At 36.1% G+C, this 18,766-nt stretch overlaps 1 long non-coding RNA gene across 1 annotated transcript; it reads right to left on the reverse strand.

Annotated features, from left to right (window-relative positions):
* Window positions 1–3,523: 3,523 nt before the first annotated feature.
* On the reverse strand, window positions 3,524–7,506 carry LOC139133169 (uncharacterized). The gene is made up of 3 exons (XR_011552541.1): window positions 7,081–7,506; window positions 6,151–6,399; window positions 3,524–5,648 (listed from the first exon to the last, which is right to left on the reverse strand). It is a non-coding gene; the product is annotated as an uncharacterized lncRNA (long non-coding RNA).
* Window positions 7,507–18,766: the final 11,260 nt, after the last annotated feature.

Consider the following 18,766-nt stretch of genomic DNA (forward strand, 5'->3'; position numbering starts at 1 on the left):
TGTGCATGTAAGTAGTAGCTTTCATGATCTTATTTACCATGCATATCAAAATTTTCGCCCTGTACACAGAAATCTACTTGAACAGTGTGTTTATGTCGAAATGGGTAGAATAACAGAATGCAAAACATTCCCCTGATGCACTTGTATATTGTAATTTGTAGTCAATGTGTGACCTTGATCTTCAGGTGTTGTGTGTTTTTGCACTACAATTAAAATTATTGTACGATTTCTGAGTTTGTCCTTGTGGCCCAGGGCCATGCCAAACACGTCATAAACAAAACAAAGGATTAAATAAGTCTGGAAGAGTAATAACACCAAAGATGTAATATTTACACACAAATCAACAGAAGAACTGTTTTAATCATGGTCAACAAAACATAAAAGTAAAACATTGAACTTTAGTGAGTAATAGTGTATCTACTAGAGTAATAACAAGTGAAGGAAAGAGATGAACTGTTGGTAGTATCACATGTTGTTTGGCTGACCAACTGTATAGATTCAGTGTTATGATAAATATTGTAGCAACAAAAAACATGCTTTGCAGGAATAATGATAATTGGCAGGGTATTAGGAAATTGTGGTGTACCTTACTGTACCATTTAATTGCGCACAGGTCAGATGGAGGTGTGCAGGTAACAGAATGAAGACTATACTTCCATCAAAAATAATTTGATACTTAATGCAAAAAAAAATATTATCTTTGTTGCACATCGCAGTTCCATGGGATTGCACATTTCAATTCCATGGGATTAAAATACATAACTTTAATCAAGAAGCATTTCCTTTTTTGTAAATATTGTATGGCTCAGAGTGGAAGAACATTCAGCTAACAAGTAGGTACTTTGCAGGTTAAAAAGTGATGTCACATCTCCTGTATTTTTCACTTCCTACATGTAAGCTGTACAAGATATATCTTTCTCACAGTTCTGTTGATATTGTATTTTCTAACATTTAGAGATGACGGCTCTTGTAAACATGTCACATGTTTGTTGTTTGCCGTGGCAGACTTCAATGACAGGAGAACAGACAGACATACAGCTGTTGGAACTGATAACAGGTGTGAGTGGTCAAGACCAAGAAGGGAGTCCCAGCCTGTGGTAGTCACAGACCTTGACTATCGCAAGGACAAGACAACACCAAAAAAGCCAGGTCCAACACCCTCAAATTACAGACCACTGAAGTCATTGGAGAATGGGGATATTATAAGGATCCGCCAACACATGACTCATGTAAGTTTATTCCTACTTTGCAATCATTGCATTATAGGCAGCATTCACAGAGATGGTCCAGTACATGTAGCTGACTTTTTTTTCCCAGGATTTTTATGGCATTTGTAAACTTGTTGCTGCATGCATATATTATAGTTTCTTGTTCTGCCCAGTAAATCATGTGGAAAGAAACAATATTTGACCTGTAAACAAAAACTCAGCGTTTCTTCTAGTGTTCAAAGTTTAATTTATATACATGATTTCAGTTGTTCACAAACTATGGCAGGTGATGCATACAGACTGTGTTGATAAGCTGAATACTTGGCATTTCAAAATAGTGAGTTGTCCAGGAAATAATCATTGATTCACATGAAAAGAAATGCTGAAAAAGATTACAGCAACTGTCCCTTTGTCTGATTAGTTGAATCATTTTTGTTTTTAAATAACTTTTTGTTGAGATTCTTTGCAATACTGCCATTTAGCTATAGATATAGATTGTCCCTCATCCCTTGGTGACCAGTATTACAATGTATGATCACAATCCGTGCTGATAGGGTGAGGATGTCAACAAAACCATTTTGTCTAATTCAAATTTGCAACTGTTTTAACACCCAATATATAGGTCAAAATAGTGGTAACTGTTAGAAAGAACTATGAGAGCCATAACCAAACTAATTATTTATTCATAGACTGTTTAGTGAGATTGACCCTTAGTTTTTATCTGTGATTCATTACATAGTCATGTTATCTGTTTGGCAGGTCTGTGAGACTGATCACCCTGGTGCTCTGTTGTTGAAGCTGGTCTCTCCACCTCCAGATGTGCAATATAATTCTGTACCAAGCATGGTGACTCTGTATCATCAGTTCCAACAGTCTTCTCTATGTGATGACTTTATTGAGTATATGGTTGAAAATACAACTCAAAGTCATCATGAATATCTACAAAATCTCTGTCAGAATACTCCAGAGTGGGAGGCAGTACGCAAAGGTAGAATCACAGCCAGTATAGCAGATGCTGTCAGAGCTACAAAAAACACAAGCCATGCAAAATCACTACTGGACAAGATAATGGGCACAGCTGCAAGCCTGGAAACGAACAAATATGTAAAACATGGAAGGAAATATGAGACTGTGGCTAGACATTTGTACTCTATGCAGGAAGGACAAAAGCACAAGAATTTTAAAGTAATGAATGTGGCTTTTTCATTTATCCAGATAGTCCATTTATGGGTGCATCTCCCGACGGCATGGCTGTCTGTGAATGTTGTAACAAAAGAGTTATTGAGGTTAAGTGCAGTTTTAAGCATCAGAATACTTTTCCCTGGGAAATTCCTGAACTTGACCAGATTATCATTTCAGATATCAAACGGAAGACTGACTCAAAAGAGAAATCCCCATGGTATAGTCAAGTACAATTCCAAATGGGAGTTACTGGTGTGCCTCAATGTGATTTGGTATTTCATACTAGGAAAGCTATAGCAGTAATAAAATCCCTTTCAATAAGGCAATATGGGATATTCTTCGAGAAAAAGCAAGAGCATTTTTTCTTGATAGGGTAACACCTCTCCTTCATTAAATTGAAGTCTGGAAGGACAAAAGGACTGACATCTGCTACTTAGAGGGCCAATACCTTTTTTGAGTTTCTGTTTTTGACATCAACCATGGTTTCTTGTTCTACTGCCCAAAGTATGTTTAAACACTATTGTGCTTGTCAACATAGTGTCGACGTGTAAGATGCACTGTTCTTGTTTACATTTGAATTCTAGTCCAGACCAGAATTCACTTGTCAACAATAGCAATGCAGTCTATACATTCACAAGCTGAGTTGACAAGATGATTAGTGTGTGTGTATTTGGACATGCTATGGAAAGTAGAACAATAACTATGTTTGGTATTAAAACAAAAATAACAAAAACTAATCAGAAGTTGGAGTTACTGGCCCTTTAATTCTACACCTTTATTGAATCACTGAATATTGTTGTTACTGTGTTACTGTTTACCTTGCCCTGTAAAGGTGAACGTTACTGAGACACATTTCCAGGAAAAACTTGCTGTTTCCTCAGTGTATAGCTAAAGTCTGTTGAACAATTTCTTAAAAAAATTAAAATGATATGCCTTATGTCAGAAAAAAAAAAGTTCATGGTTAATCTGACGTTTTTTCACAAACTTTCACCACTTTTATATAACAGAGTGTTTAATTCTTGGACAAATTACATTAAGACATTGATTGTAGATGCAAGATTTTGTGTTCAAAGTATCTTTAATTCCAATGTTCAGTCCATTTGAATGCAAATATACTCAATGTACATTTTTACTGAAATACACTGTTTGTCTTGTCAGTGTAACCTGTAAAAATACAGACAATACCCGGTATATCTGAATTCAGTCCATACTGAAATTTATAGACTGAAATTTAGTTGTTCACAACAACATCAACGTTTTTATACACAAGTTGTGCTGAAAAGCTAAACACTGGAAATATCAAAATAATTTGGGAAATAACGCAAAATTGATACATGTTACTATAACTTTACATTTAAGTCTATTTTTGTTTTGCATTCTAGCGCGTGTCACAAACAATCATAAACTCAAAGTTTGCAAAATCTTTCCATTTATTAGTAATACTCCAATGTGAGATGAATTAACAAAGTCAAAATTTGGTCCGAATTGAACACAGCCTGTACTTCCTCTGTTCACTACCTGATATAACGTTTCATGTGAATAGGCTATTGGCATACCACTGTGTTGTTGTCTGAGTTTATCACTTCTACAGCTTTATCAGTGTTATCTTGACTCATTTTTGGATGCATGTATAATTTAGTAATGTATATGTACTTTCTGCTCAGTTTTGAAAATAATGCTTGTTTGAACTGTCAAATTGCCAGGTGGTATCACACCTAAACTTATTTAACAACACATCTCATCTTGGATATCTTGTACAGTAATGAGCATATAATGTAGTACACATTAACCCTTTCATGCCTAACTTCACTTGGAGTTGATTAAATTTCTCCAAAACTGAAAGAGGTTTCATATTGCACAAAAGTTTACCCCATTTCAGAATATTTTGTAATTGAATATTCATGACAGGCTGAGAGACAGATAGGAAAGAGCACTAGACCAACAGAAACAAAAAGTTTGGTCTACATGTGTCTATTTCCATCTGTTTGCATCTATTCAGTTGTCAATTCTTTTTGTATTACCCTGGTTGAAAGTTCTGCAATTAACTTACATGTCTGACACAGGCAGAGCTGACCAAGCCAGAATACCAAGACAATGCCAGAGGTTTGCAGATATTTCAGCAAGGGTCATACAGAAAGATAAAAAAGACACAAACAGGTGCAGACAGACATGGAAACAGACACAGACAGACCCAGGCATTTTTGTTTCTGTTGGTCTGCCAGTTCCTGTTTGTCAGTCTCAACTTTTCATACAATATTCAGTATCAGAAATAGTATGAGATGGGATAAACACACACACATGTCAATATGTGTTCAGCATCAACAATATTTGACAGGCTTTTTCTTGCTGGATTTAAACTTCTTGAGATGCTTTTCATCTTTACTATAGAACAAAGGACCCTTTAAATTACATAAAGCTGCAACAAGCTGTACAATCATTGATGCAACATCCTTAAGACTTGCAGGCATTTGATGTTTAAGGATACGCCAACATTTGACTCTCTGGATAGCACGTTCAATGTGAATGCGCAGATGTGCAATTTTTCTGGTTTTACTAATTTCATTTACATTTAGCCGTTTCTTTTTGCCATTATGCCATTTTCTAGTGAATGGGGGTACAATAAGAGTTGCATCACGCTTCAAAAGTAAATCTTCTATTTGGAAACCCCTATCTGTCATGACTTCATCCCTGCTTCAATTTTCTCTACCAGTCCACTGTGCTCTGTTATATATTTGTCAGAAACATTCCCTGACCACAAATCACTAACAAAGGTAAAGGCTCCAAATGGTGAAACTCCAAACAGACATTTGTATGTGTTATGGCTTTTATATTGGGAGTATGTTTTGTATTGTTCACTCTTATTACTGGGCTTATCTACAAAAAATTCTGCACAGTCTAATAAAACTCGTGTACATGGAAATTCCTTTCTAAACTCCAACGGCATCCATCCACGAATCTGTTCTTGAGTTGGCCATATCAGCAATGCTGGAACAATAGTTTGATGCAAGTATGATACCCATGTGATAGTAATTTTAGTAACAGTTGAGGTACTGACACAAAACAAATCTGCCAAAACAAGGAGGGGCAGATTCAGTCGGATACGTATCAAACACATGATAAACTGAAAGTATGCAGGGACCTCTTGACGACGTCCAGGGCGCCGACTGCTGTTCTGCTCATATTTCTTCTCTTTTGCACTGTCTGAAGTTCGCCAAAATTTCATGTAATCAATACCAAACTTTACAGAGTTGAAGATACCTAAAATTAAGACAAGACATTCTTTAATATTTACACATGAGCATTAAATTTTATTAAGACATGAAGAATGATTGAGCTTAGCTACACATGCAACTGGATTTTGTCTTTCACCTTCACTGAAAGATATCCACAAAATTACAGGCATTTACGGAGACAGTCAGTATAATCATTCAGTACATTCTACAGATCATAAATTTCCTTGATATAATTTTAGGCATATTCTATGATGTATTACACCTGCATGTCCTTTTTTATTTAATTTGCAATCTGAACATCTTTGTGATCACATAGAACAAATCAAACTTTAAAATCAAATACAAAATTTAAAATTTAGAAAATTATGCCTCTGTAGGATGGCACTTCCTACCAAATGAAACTTTGGTATCTGTTTTACAGACTGACATTTCAAACGACAGTGACATCCTTGCAAACTACACAAACTTGATCATATGGACAGCACAATACATATTTATGACAGTTTTAAGAAATCACAAACATATACCTTCCAGCAGACTTCGAGACTGGATACCAGTATAAAAGTTGACTCGCTCATCTGTTTTAGTGATAGCATCAACAATGTTCCCTCCTGGTGGAGATGATGATTTGGCTAAACATTCCAGGTGATCAATATCTTCCAACGTTAAATCAGTTTGGCTGGCAATACTGACAAGGTTAGGTACAGCACTATGTAGATAATCATGGTCAATCGGTTGTGGTGTACCAACCCAACTCTGTAAAAGAGGCCTCATCCCTGTCAATAAAATAAGGAATAAACAACTGGGAGAAAAATTCCTCATGTTCTACATAATACAATTCTCTTGAACATCATGAATACATTTAGTTTGAAAAGTGTCTGTTCATGCTCATACACCATGTACATGTTTAAATTCAACATTACTAAAACAAGTAGTATGGTGAAACTAAATTGACTTGATATTGTATGGCTTGAGGAAGTGGATAAACTGACATATTATTTAAAATTTGCCATATGGCTAGGGTAAAGGTAGATTTCCAGATGTCTTCTTTAGAATACTACCTCTCGGAAATGGTTGTCTACATTGACTACCATGCAAACACTTAGCCTTGAGCTCTGTTGAAATATATATGGTAAACTATTTTTTAATCCAGTACTGGCAAAATGTAGGAAGCAAACTTTTTCCTTTGGTAATTCATAATTAGACATAAATATCCGAAAATATGAGCATTACTATTCTTCATCTTCATGTAATGATTAAATCTATTGCAGCAACATTGTTTTGTTTATCATTTTGCACAATCAACAAAATGACTGGGGTCAGCAAGATGTGCGATGTATATTACAATTTACCCATAGCACAATGCGATGGAGAGAATAAGCCTTCGCTGCACAGAAGTTGTGTCGGGGCACGTAATCTATTTGCTACGTTTGGAAAGCGATTTAGTTTCAACTTACGTCCGACCGCAACTGTCTTGCCAAAATACGAAGTCGTGACAGGTACATCGTAACATTCCATTTTTTCGCAATGACTGTTCAGACTCGGTGGCTGTGTTAAACAGGCAGACGAAGCATCATTTGCCTTTGAATTGGATGACCTGGCTGCGTTAAGCTTGGTCAATGTTGATGTTGAACGTGTTTGCAGAGGTTTCCCCCAGTTATTCCAAGCAAAATATTTTGGATCTCCTTTTGCAAATCCCCCATCGTCGATCTGGTCTTCATCAAAATGCAGTGAACAAAGTCTGGAACGTTTTGAGAGTTTCAAGACGTCCCTAGCAAAGTCACAATCGTTTTCTGAACCTTTGATACTTCTACCTTCTCGACGTATTAGCCTCTTCCACCGAGCTAAAGCTAAGCGATTACGAGGCCATTTGACCCATCTAATACCTGAATCCATGGATATTTGTCCAAATGTTTCAATTTCCGTGAATGAGAGCCACATTCCGCTGCTTCACATGTAAAAACCATTTTCTCGATGACCTTCAGTGCACGTAACACACACAGACAGCATAGCAGACGAACGAACAAGATGGCCGCTCATGGTCGACCTATTACCCAGAATGCATTTCTGTAACCTGTTATTGACTCCCTAGCACGTAGAGGAAGGCCATTTAAGGTGGCGAGAATTGGCATAGTAGCTCACAGGGGCTCTCCGGTACGCATACAGTACTGCAGTACGATAGGAATTTATTCCAATACCACATTAGTCGCTGCCTTTGCAATCCCACATTGCATGTGAGTGCAGCATTATGTCACGGCCAAAACTTCAATTCGATTATTGATCAAGATTTGCAAGCAATAAACAAATAAAGTTACTAATAAATCTTAAAAATTTCAAAGTAAATAAAAGACATCAATGTTTGCCTTTTGGTGAAAAATAGAAATAGTTCGAAAACAGCCGTCGTGATTTGAGTTCACCTTACCAGCACAACGAATGCTGAGTATCTATCCCGGCAGGTTGACGCGAGAGCTACCCTGGGTGTATTGTGCATTGGGTGTAATGTGTAGTCACAATTCAAAGTTTATCGACGAGAAAATTCTCGGCTTGGAGATAAGCCGTAGTAGCGTTTCATCCCTGAATCAACTGGTACAGTATATGGTTTACTCATATCTAGGACGTTCTGACGGGCTTGTATAACATAAGATTATAAGATATAAGATTACGTTAGAGACGTGAGGATGACCAAACCAACCTTGAAAAAAAGCAGTTGCGCCATCTATTGTTTTTTACTTGTTAAGATTGTTGTAAAACACTGCAGTATTTCTGTATGATAATTAACACTTTCTTTACTTGTTCACTTAATGCACCAGAAGGACTGCATTCAGTACTAGGACGTCCATTGAACTTATAATGACAGTGTGCTTGTAAAACCGAAGATCGACCTCTAAAAACGCAGAAAGTATAAACCTTAATTAAGTGGAGACTGTAATAAAAGTTTCATTGATTTAATCTCGGCCGCTACAGGGAACACCTAAATGATAGGTGTTCCCTGTAAGGATGACACATCTGAAAATTCGGATGACAAAAATATTCAATTTGAATTTTGAATTTGAATTTTTTGAATTATGTTAATTTAATGCGGTAGCTTAGTGAGCAATCAGAAAAAAAAAGTGTTTTCAATGATTTAAAGAAGTAAACAAGGTGTAAACTTTATCTACAGCGCCCTCTTTATTGTAGTGGTGATTTCAGCGAATCGAGTTCGAAGGCGCATAAATTTTCATTAATTATGCAAGTTTACCTATATTATTTTTAGAGATTTCTTGCCTACAGCAGCTGTAGAGATCGTAGAGATTGGCATCTGCACAATTCTGATAATACTTCTGTTCGTATTGAAGGTTCAGCTGTAATTATTTTGAAAATATTTAATTTTTTCGTATCACACTGCAGTAAAGCTTGCTTTGATCAGGACAATTAAGTATTTGTATACTCTACGGAGCATTTTGTCGTTTAGTTCCCCTTTTCACCTTTGCAAAAAGATCTGCTTGAAATGATTCGAACTATATTATTCTTAATGACACGGTTTTCACGATCCATTACGTTGCTCAGCATTGTAAGATATATCCACTCTGAACGGGCTCGATTAGTCCGACACGTGTAGTACTCAAGTGAGATTTTGTCACAAAGAGAGGAAAATTTGTTTGATGGTTCGTTATGGACTTTGAAGATTCGACAAAAGCTTCAACTTATGTCAACTTTCAAGTTGAAACTTGGACGTTCCTCATCCAGGTTGTTATTGAATCATTACCGTTGTTTGCTTCATGCCAACTTCCTTAGGATTTTTAGCATTTCCTGCTATTTTACCATGTTCAGTGCGATTCGAACTATGTTAATAATCCCATGCCCCGAAACCATTGTGATTCCATCGCATTTTATAACAGCCTTTATATTACCGTCAATTGATAAGTATTAGTTTTGAACTACATTTAAATGTAACGAATCACAATGCACTTTGTACGTATAGTACGCGGACAAACTGAATAGCGAGAGCTTCAACATGCTCCAGAGAAAAACAACCAGTAGTTGATCTAGAAAACACAAAAAGAGAAGAAACATTAGTTAGGCCTAGTGGCAATTCTAAGTATCTACACGAGAGAGAGAGAGAGAGAGAGAGAGAGAGAGAGAGAGAGAGAGAGAGAGAGAGAGAGAGAGAGGAGAGAGAGAGGAGAGAGAGAGAGAGAGAGAGAGAGAGAGAGAGAGAGAGAGAGGGGAGAGAGAGAGAGAGAGAGAGAGAGAGAGAGAAGAGAGAGAGAGAGAGAGAGAGAGAGAGAGAGAGAGAGAGAGAGAGAGAGAGAGAGAGAGAGAGAAGAGAGAGAGAGAGAGAGAGAGAGCCACTATTTCCTTTTGAATATCAAAGTGATCGTTTCAAAGTGATTGTTTCAAAGTGTTCTTCGAAAATGATTCATGATAAATTGATAACACTGGCCTTTTCATTCTGTGTTTGTTGAACATATAACAGTTTATCAGCGTATCGCGTAAGATTCCTCTATGTACAATGTATTGTTGTCCTAATCAACTTATACATTGGGATATGCTAAGGATGTAGTTTTATCTTACAAAATTTGACGACATGTTGATCTCGGCCTCGGCCTAGTCAATGAATGTTGCTAAATTTTTCATTCACGCAGCATTCCAATATCAGTTTTGACAGATTTGAGTGTATTTTGATGATTTTTTGTGAAGTTGCTTCCTCTTTCAGCCCTTAAGACGTAAGGTAAATCAATAGGGAGGTCGTGTGGTAAACAATTGCACATCCTATGTAGATCTCTTATCATAATATCATAGAGGGCTCAGCCCTTGGTGTCGCGCCAGGCGTTGAGATTAAAAATGTCATTTGTATCGATTCATGATTAGTAATCATAAAGTATACCAGATATGAACTGAATATGCTCACGTGTTTTACAACAGGTTCATTAATAGTAGTACGCTTCACAGAACAATGAGATATATGTTATCACTATATGTAGCAGGTTTTTTTCAACTTCGCACAGTACTCTCAGAGTTTAATCACTAATTACAAAACTTTATTTAATATGCAAATGAGCTGTTAATTAACTTGACACTGCTCAATGCTTTATGGGACAATTAGATATCCATCAGATCAACATTTGTAGCACGTTTCAATTTAATTTAATGCTGTAATTTTGAGTAACGTCACTAATTACAAAGTTAATTAAATCTGCAAATGTTGACACTGCTCAATGCTATATGGAACAATAAGATATCCATCAGATCAACATTTGTAGCACGTTTTATTTAATTTAATGCTGTAATTTTAGAGTAATGTCACTAATTACAAAGTTAATTAAATATGCAAATGAACCCTTAATTAACTTTACACTACTAAATGCTTTACAACACAGTTAGATATCTGTCGTATCAGTATGTGCAGCAGTTTTCATCATATTTGATGCAGTTATTTCGGAGTTATATGACTAATTATAAGACTTCATGAAATATGCAAATGAGCTAATTATTAACTTGACACTGCTCAATGCTTCTAAGTACAATTGGATATTTATCAGATCAACATCTGTAGCAAGTTTCATCTAATTTAACGCTGTAATTTTGGAGTAATATCACTAATTACAAAGTTCATGTAATACGCAAATGAACCCTTAATTAACTTCACACTACTAAATGCTTTACACCACAATTAGATATCAGTCGGATCAGTATCTGCAGCAGATTTCATCACATTTGGTGAAGTTATATCGGAGTTATATGACTAATTACAAACCTTCATAAAATATGCAAATGAGCTATTTCTTAACTAGACACCGCCTAACGCTTCCAAGTATAATTAGATATATATCAGATCAATATTTGTTGCAAGTATCATCAAGTTTGGTGCAGGAATTTCAGAGTTATGTCACTAATAACAAAAGTTCATTAAATATGCAAATGAGAAGATCACTCTGATACAAAATATCGTTACTGTCACGCCTAAAAAATAGAAGAAGTGAGAAAACTGTCGTGCATATGAATAAGAACATTCGCAAAGAGTGCTGGTATTGTATTTTAGAAAGGCGCCCTCTTTGTCAATAACTGTGTGAAAAATTTGCTCGTTTTTAGAAGTAACGCTGGTTTTCAGCAAGTATCATCAAGTTTGATGCAGGAGTTTCAGAGTTATGACACTAATAACAAAAGTTCATTAAATATGCAAATGAGAAGATCACTCACAGTATCATCATAATGTTCTTAGATTGTCATCTGTGAAAAGTTTTATGAAATTTTGTGCAGTATTTCTTGATATATGTCTACACTGTCGTACCGTCTCAATAGGGAAACCATTGTACGGAAAAAAAAAAAACATTGCATAACTTCATTAATATGCAAACCACACTAACCAAAATCTAATCAGTTCTTGCAAGTAGCTTATGGTACACCAAATCTGACTTGAATCCGTTCAGGAGTTTCTGAGTTATCGTGTAAACAGACAGACACACACACACACACATACACAGACAGACAGACATCGATATGACATTAGCCCACGTGTTTACACACGTGAGCTAAAAATGGAATTAATTGTTACTTTCTATATACGTTGTACAAGTATGACCGGTTTACCTCTGATGACAGTTCACGTACGAGATGTCAGACCCTGTAGGTATAGGTTTTCTGTTATGTGTAAAACAGTTGACATTAATTGCCAATTTTTACCATGATTACTACCTATTGTGTTTAGCAATTAAGGCACGTATTGTGCCATCATTAGCTTTGCAATAGTAACTGTACCGCCCAATTTCCGATATTGTAAGCTGAAAACCAGCGTTACTTCTAAAAACGAGCAAATTTTTCACACAGTTATTGACAAAGAGGGCGCCTTTCTAAATTCAATACCGCACTCTTTGCGAATGTTCTTATTCATATGCACGACAGTTTTCCTCACTTCTTCTATTTTTTAGGCGTGACAGTAACGATATTTTGTATCAGAGTGATCTTCTCATTTGCATATTTAATGAACTTTTGTTATTAGTGTCATAACTCTGAAATTCCTGCACCAAACTTGATGATACTTGCAACAAATATTGATTTGATATATATCTAATTATACTTAGAAGCATTAGGCAGTGTCAAGTTAAAAAATAGCTCATTTGCATATTTTATGAAGGTTTGTAATTAGTCATATAACTCTGATATAACTTCACCAAATGTGATGAAATCTGCTGCAGATACTGATCCGACAAATATCTAATTGTGGTGTAGAGCATTTAGTTGTGTGAAGTTAATTAAGGGTTCATTTGCATATTTAATGAACTTTGTAATTAGTGATATTACTCCAAAATTACAGCGTTAAATTTGATGAAACTTGCTACAGATGTTGATCTGATAAATATCCAATTGTACTTAGAAGCATTGAGCAGTGTCAAGTTAATAATTAGCTCATTTGCATATTTCATGAAGTCTTATAATTAGTCATATAACTCCGAAATAACTGCATCAAATATGATGAAAACTGCTGCACATACTGATACGACAGATATCTAACTGTGTTGTAAAGCATTTAGTAGTGTAAAGTTAATTAAGGGTTCATTTGCATATTTAATTAACTTTGTAATTAGTGACATTACTCTAAAATTACAGCATTAAATTAAATAAAACGTGCTACAAATGTTGATCTGATGGATATCTAATTGTTCCATATAGCATTGAGCAGTGTCAACATTTGCAGATTTAATTAACTTTGTAATTAGTGACGTTACTCTAAAATTACAGCATTAAATTAAAATAAACGTGCTACAAATGTTGATCTGATGGATATCTAATTGTCCCATAAAGCATTGAGCAGTGTCAAGTTAATTAACAGCTCATTTGCATATTAAATAAAGTTTTGTAATTAGTGATTAAACTCTGAGAGTACTGTGCGAAGTTGAAAAAAACCTGCTACATATAGTGATAACATATATCTCATTGTTCTGTGAAGCGTACTACTATTAATGAACCTGTTGTAAAACACGTGAGCATATTCAGTTCATATCTGGTATACTTTATGATTACTAATCATGAATCGATACAAATGACATTTTTAATCTCAACGCCTGGCGCGACACCAAGGGCTGAGCCCTCTATAATATTATGATAAGAGATCTACATAGGATGTGCAATTGTTTACCAAACGACCTCCCTATTGATTTACCTTACGTCTTAAGGGCTGAAAGAGGAAGCAACTTCACAAAAAATCATCAAATACACTCAAATCTGTCAAAACTGATATTGGAATGCTGCGTGAATGAAAAATTTAGCAACATTCATTGACTAGGCCGAGGCCGAGATCACATGTCGTCAAATTTTGTAAGATAAAACTACATCCTTAGCATATCCCAATGTATAAGTTGATTAGGACAACAATACATTGTACATAGAGGAATCTTACGCGATACGCTGATAAACTGTTATAGTTCAACAAACACAAAATGAAAAGGCCAGTGTTATCAATTTATCATGAATCATTTTCGAAGAACACTTTGAAACAATCACTTTGAAACGATCACTTTGATATTCAAAAGGAAATAGTGGCGCTCTCTCTCTCTCTCTCTCTCTCTCTCTCTCTCTCTCTCTCTCTCCTCTCTCTCTCTCTCTCTCTCTCCTCCCTCTCTCTCTCTCTCTCTCTCTCCTCTCTCTCTCTCTCTCTCTCTCTCTCTCTCTCTCTCTCTCTCGTGTAGATACTTAGAATTGCCACTAGGCCTAACTAATGTTTCTTCTCTTTTTTGTGTTTTCTAGATCAACTACTGGTTGTTTTTCTCTGGAGCATGTTGAAGCTCTCGCTATTCAGTTTGTCCGCGTACTATACGTACAAAGTGCATTGTGATTCGTTACATTTAAATGTAGTTCAAAACTAATACTTATCAATTGACGGTAATATAAAGGCTGTATAAAATGCGATGGAATCACAATGGTTTCGGGGCATGGGATTATTAACATAGTTCGAATCGCACTGAACATGGTAAAATAGCAGGAAATGCTAAAAATCCTAAGGAAGTTGGCATGAAGCAAACAACGGTAATGATTCAATAACAACCTGGATGAGGAACGTCCAAGTTTCAACTTGAAAGTTGACATAAGTTGAAGCTTTTGTCGAATCTTCAAAGTCCATAACGAACCATCAAACAATTTTTTCCTCTCTATGTGACAAAATCTCACTTGAGTACTACACGTGTTGGACTAATCACGCCCGTTCAGAATGGATATATTTTACAATGATAAGCACGGTAATCGATCCTGAAAACCGTGTCTTTAAGGAATAATATAGTTCGAAACATTTCAAGAAACCTTTTTGCAATGGTGAAAAAGGGAACAAAACGACAAAATGCTCCGTAAAGTAAACAAATATTTAATTGTCCTGATCAAAGCAAGCTTTACTGCATGTGTGATACGAAAAAATTAAATATTTTCAAATAATTACAGCTGAACCTTCAATACGAACAGAAGTATTATCAGAATTGTGCAGATGCCAATCTCTACGATCTCTACAGCTGCTGTAGGCAAGAAATCTCTAAAAATAATATAGGTAAACTTGCATAATTAATGAAAAATTTATGCGCCTTCGAACTCGATTCGCTGAAATCACCACTACAATAAAAGAGGGCGCTGTAGATAAAGTTACACCTTGTTTACTTCTTTAAATCATTGAAACACTTTTTTTTTCTGATTGCTCACTAAGCTACCGCATTAAATTAACATAATTCAAAAATTCAAATTCAAAATTCAAATTGAATATTTTTGTCATCCGAATTTTCAGATGTGTCATCCTTACAGGGAACACCTATCATTTAGGTTTCCCTGTAGCGGCCGAGATTAAATCAATGAACTTTTATTACAGTCTCCACTTAATTAAGGTTTATACTTTCTGCGTTTTTAGAGGTCGATCTTCGGTTTTACAAGCACACTGTCATTATAAGTTCAATGGACGTCCTAGTACTGAATGCAGTCCTTCTGGTGCATTAAGTGAACAAGTACAGAAAGTGTAATTATCATACAGAAATACTGCAGTTTTTTACGAACAATCTTAACAAGTAAAAAACAATAGATGGCGCAACTGCTTTTTTCAAGGTTGGTTTGGTCATCCTCACGTCTCTAACGTAATCTTATATCTTATAACTTATGTTATACAAGCCCGTCAGAACGTCCTAGATATGAGTAAACCATATACTGTACCAGTTGATTCAGGGATGAAACGCTACTACGGCTTATCTCCAAGCCGAGAATTTTCTCGTCGATAAACTTTGAATTGTGACTACACATTACACCAATGCACAATACACCCAGGTAGCTCTCGCGTCAACATGCCGGGATAGATACTCAGCATTCGTTGTGCTGGTAAGGTGAACTCAAATCACGACGGCTGCTTTCGAACTATTTCTATTTTTCACCCAAAAGGCAAACATTGATGTCTTTTACTTACTTTGAAATTTTAAGATTTATTAGTAACTTTATTTGTTTATTGCTTGCAACTCTTGATCAATAATCGAATTGAAGTTTTGGCCGTGACATAATGCTGCACTCACATGCAATGTGGGATTGCAAAGGCAGCGACTAATGTGGTATTGGAAGAAATTCCTATCGTACTGCAGTACTGTATGCGTACCGGAGAGCCCCTTGTGAGCTACTATGCCAATTTATTCATGTTCAAAATGTATTCAAATCTAAAAGAAGTAAACGTATGAACAGTAGCTTTGACTCTTAATGCAAAAACAATACAAAGTCAACAACAACGACATCTACAAGTACAATATTATTATTACTTATATTTGTTGATGAGGATGACGATATAATATTGTTACAGCACTGTTATTTTTTGTTGTTATTACAAGTGTAGAGATTTTACCTACCGATCATAAGCTGAATCTGTCACATCATGTCCTTTAGTGTTGCTGCTATGAACACAAAAGGACGCCACCTACGATGATCTTGCGTTATATTCAGTTTTAAATGTCATCCTTGCGCCTCTGTCTGATTGCCGTCTTCCAACTATTTGCTTCGTTCTCCCTCCGTCAAAACCATAAGTACTGTACTGGCGCCGCCAGTACTCTTTTCAAACCTCACAGTAACTGAAGAAATTTCAGAAGTCCGCTTCAAAGGCTTTGCTTTAAAGGTGTGCTTTTTATTGCCATAGTGTCTCGTGAAACGTTAATTATGTTCTCGATCTAGACAGGGCGCAAGAATAGAATATGTTTATATTAGTATCTGGGAACACAGAAGGGAGTTCAATTTTTCCTGAGTCTCCAAGATTGCCAGCAGGAACATCAGCACTATCAGGAAGAACAAGTCCTGCATCAAAGATTTGGTAATCATAGGTGAAAGAAGCGAGGAGTGTTACTTTAGAAAACGTTGTCGACACGTAGAATATTTAATGGCTCAATTACGATGAGGTCTCAGTTCACCTTTCCTTTGAAAGGTTTGAACAGAGACTAAAAGTTAGGTATTTATTACAATTGTCTATATTTTTTCCGTTTTGATGGCTAGCTATTGTATTCCAGGGTAATTACATATGCAGATTAGGAAGCAGATCATGCGTTATCAGATACAGCTAAGTGTCACATGTACAACTAAAGGTTAAAGATACCTACTGCCAGTGACGATTATAACTTTCTTGGCGAAATGGAGATGTCATTGAAATATCATATGGGTCATGAAAGCTAACATGTTGAGGCGCGCAGAACCACTACACTAAATTTGCGCAAACCACTTTATGATGAACTTGATGCCACAGAAACCATTAAGAGGGCGCCGTATATCATTGAACTTGCCCTGACAAATTTGAGTTTATTTGATGCATTTCAAAGACGATTTCACTGGCACTTAAATGTTAACGGACCGACAAAGCGCCGCTACTAGTATTTAGTCCTGGTACAAAAAACGAATTGCAATGGGTAACTCATTCCACGAAGAATTTCTCTTCATCGTACATAACAGTGAAGAAAAATTGGCGCCATTGCCTCCATATTGATGAAGTATCAATGGTGATGTAAAAGGTCGATTTTGACCATTAATATTCACGTTTTCTGAACAGCACGTTACTCTCCGTCAGTTTGTTGGACACTGTGTTCAAAGATACCGAAGCTCACTTACGATGGAATTCGATTGGTTGCAGCTGCAGGTGTGTTATTAAGTTCTATTGAATATTTTACCCCCTCCAATAACTTTCAAAGATATGGGCTTTGCAAACGAGCTGTAGTAATAGAAAGTTTAATAAAAGTCCTTCAGGGTAAGATCCTTTTCGACCGACCAATTGTTCGATTATTGAATAATCGATCCATTTTCATTCTTAAATTATTAAAGCAAACGGCAAGAGGTTAAAACCTAACGACTATTCAGATATATGAACCATCGATTATAGGTGAACTGTGAAACGTTAACAGACCTTTTCACGTTGAACGCTGATTTTCTGGACAAGACAGAAAAACGGATCGATGTTTGTTGAGATAAGCGAGTAATGCTGATTCCACAAGTGTGACTTTCTCGCCACGTGTTACAGCAATGGCGAAGGATATTTGCAGGGAATAAACAACGATTAGTCACGTTTGCTAGGACTGTCGAGAATCTCTGTGAAGTTAAGAACTTGTTGCTTTGTTAAAAGGAACAAACAGTGCTGATAGATTGCTCATCGATTTCAATTGCAAATGTTATTGACTTGTGTAGTAATCAGTAGATTATTAGTATCAAGGGGAACTGATGATTGTTCGAAGTCATGCTTTAGCGTTTATGATTTTAACATAGTTGGAAGTTATAATCAGGATGGATTTGCATGTCTATTGAAATTTCATCCGTGAATAAGGTTTCGGTTTTCCGAGTGTATTGCGCTCTTTCGAGGTCGGAAACATAAAACTGTGCTTAGATACTGTGTAAATGTTTGTGTATGGTATACTGGATATTGAACAAGCCAACATTTACATGAAATTTATTCTTCTTTATTAAATTTCTAAGTTTATTTCTGTAAATACTTTTGTTGTGTGTATTTTTTGTGCAACGTATCCGGGGTTTGAAGGATGATGGGTAACACATGGGGGGGGGGGGGGCTCAAAGACAAAGTCGATAAGGTTTACTGAAGCTCTTTAATCTCTATCATTTGATAAAGGTAGAGACACATCTCGGCTGGGAAAGACAATGTTAATCATAAGGTTCCACACTGTATATTTAATG

Source organism: Ptychodera flava, chromosome 5 (genome assembly GCF_041260155.1).
Source record: "Ptychodera flava strain L36383 chromosome 5, AS_Pfla_20210202, whole genome shotgun sequence".
NCBI lineage: Eukaryota > Metazoa > Hemichordata > Enteropneusta > Ptychoderidae > Ptychodera > Ptychodera flava.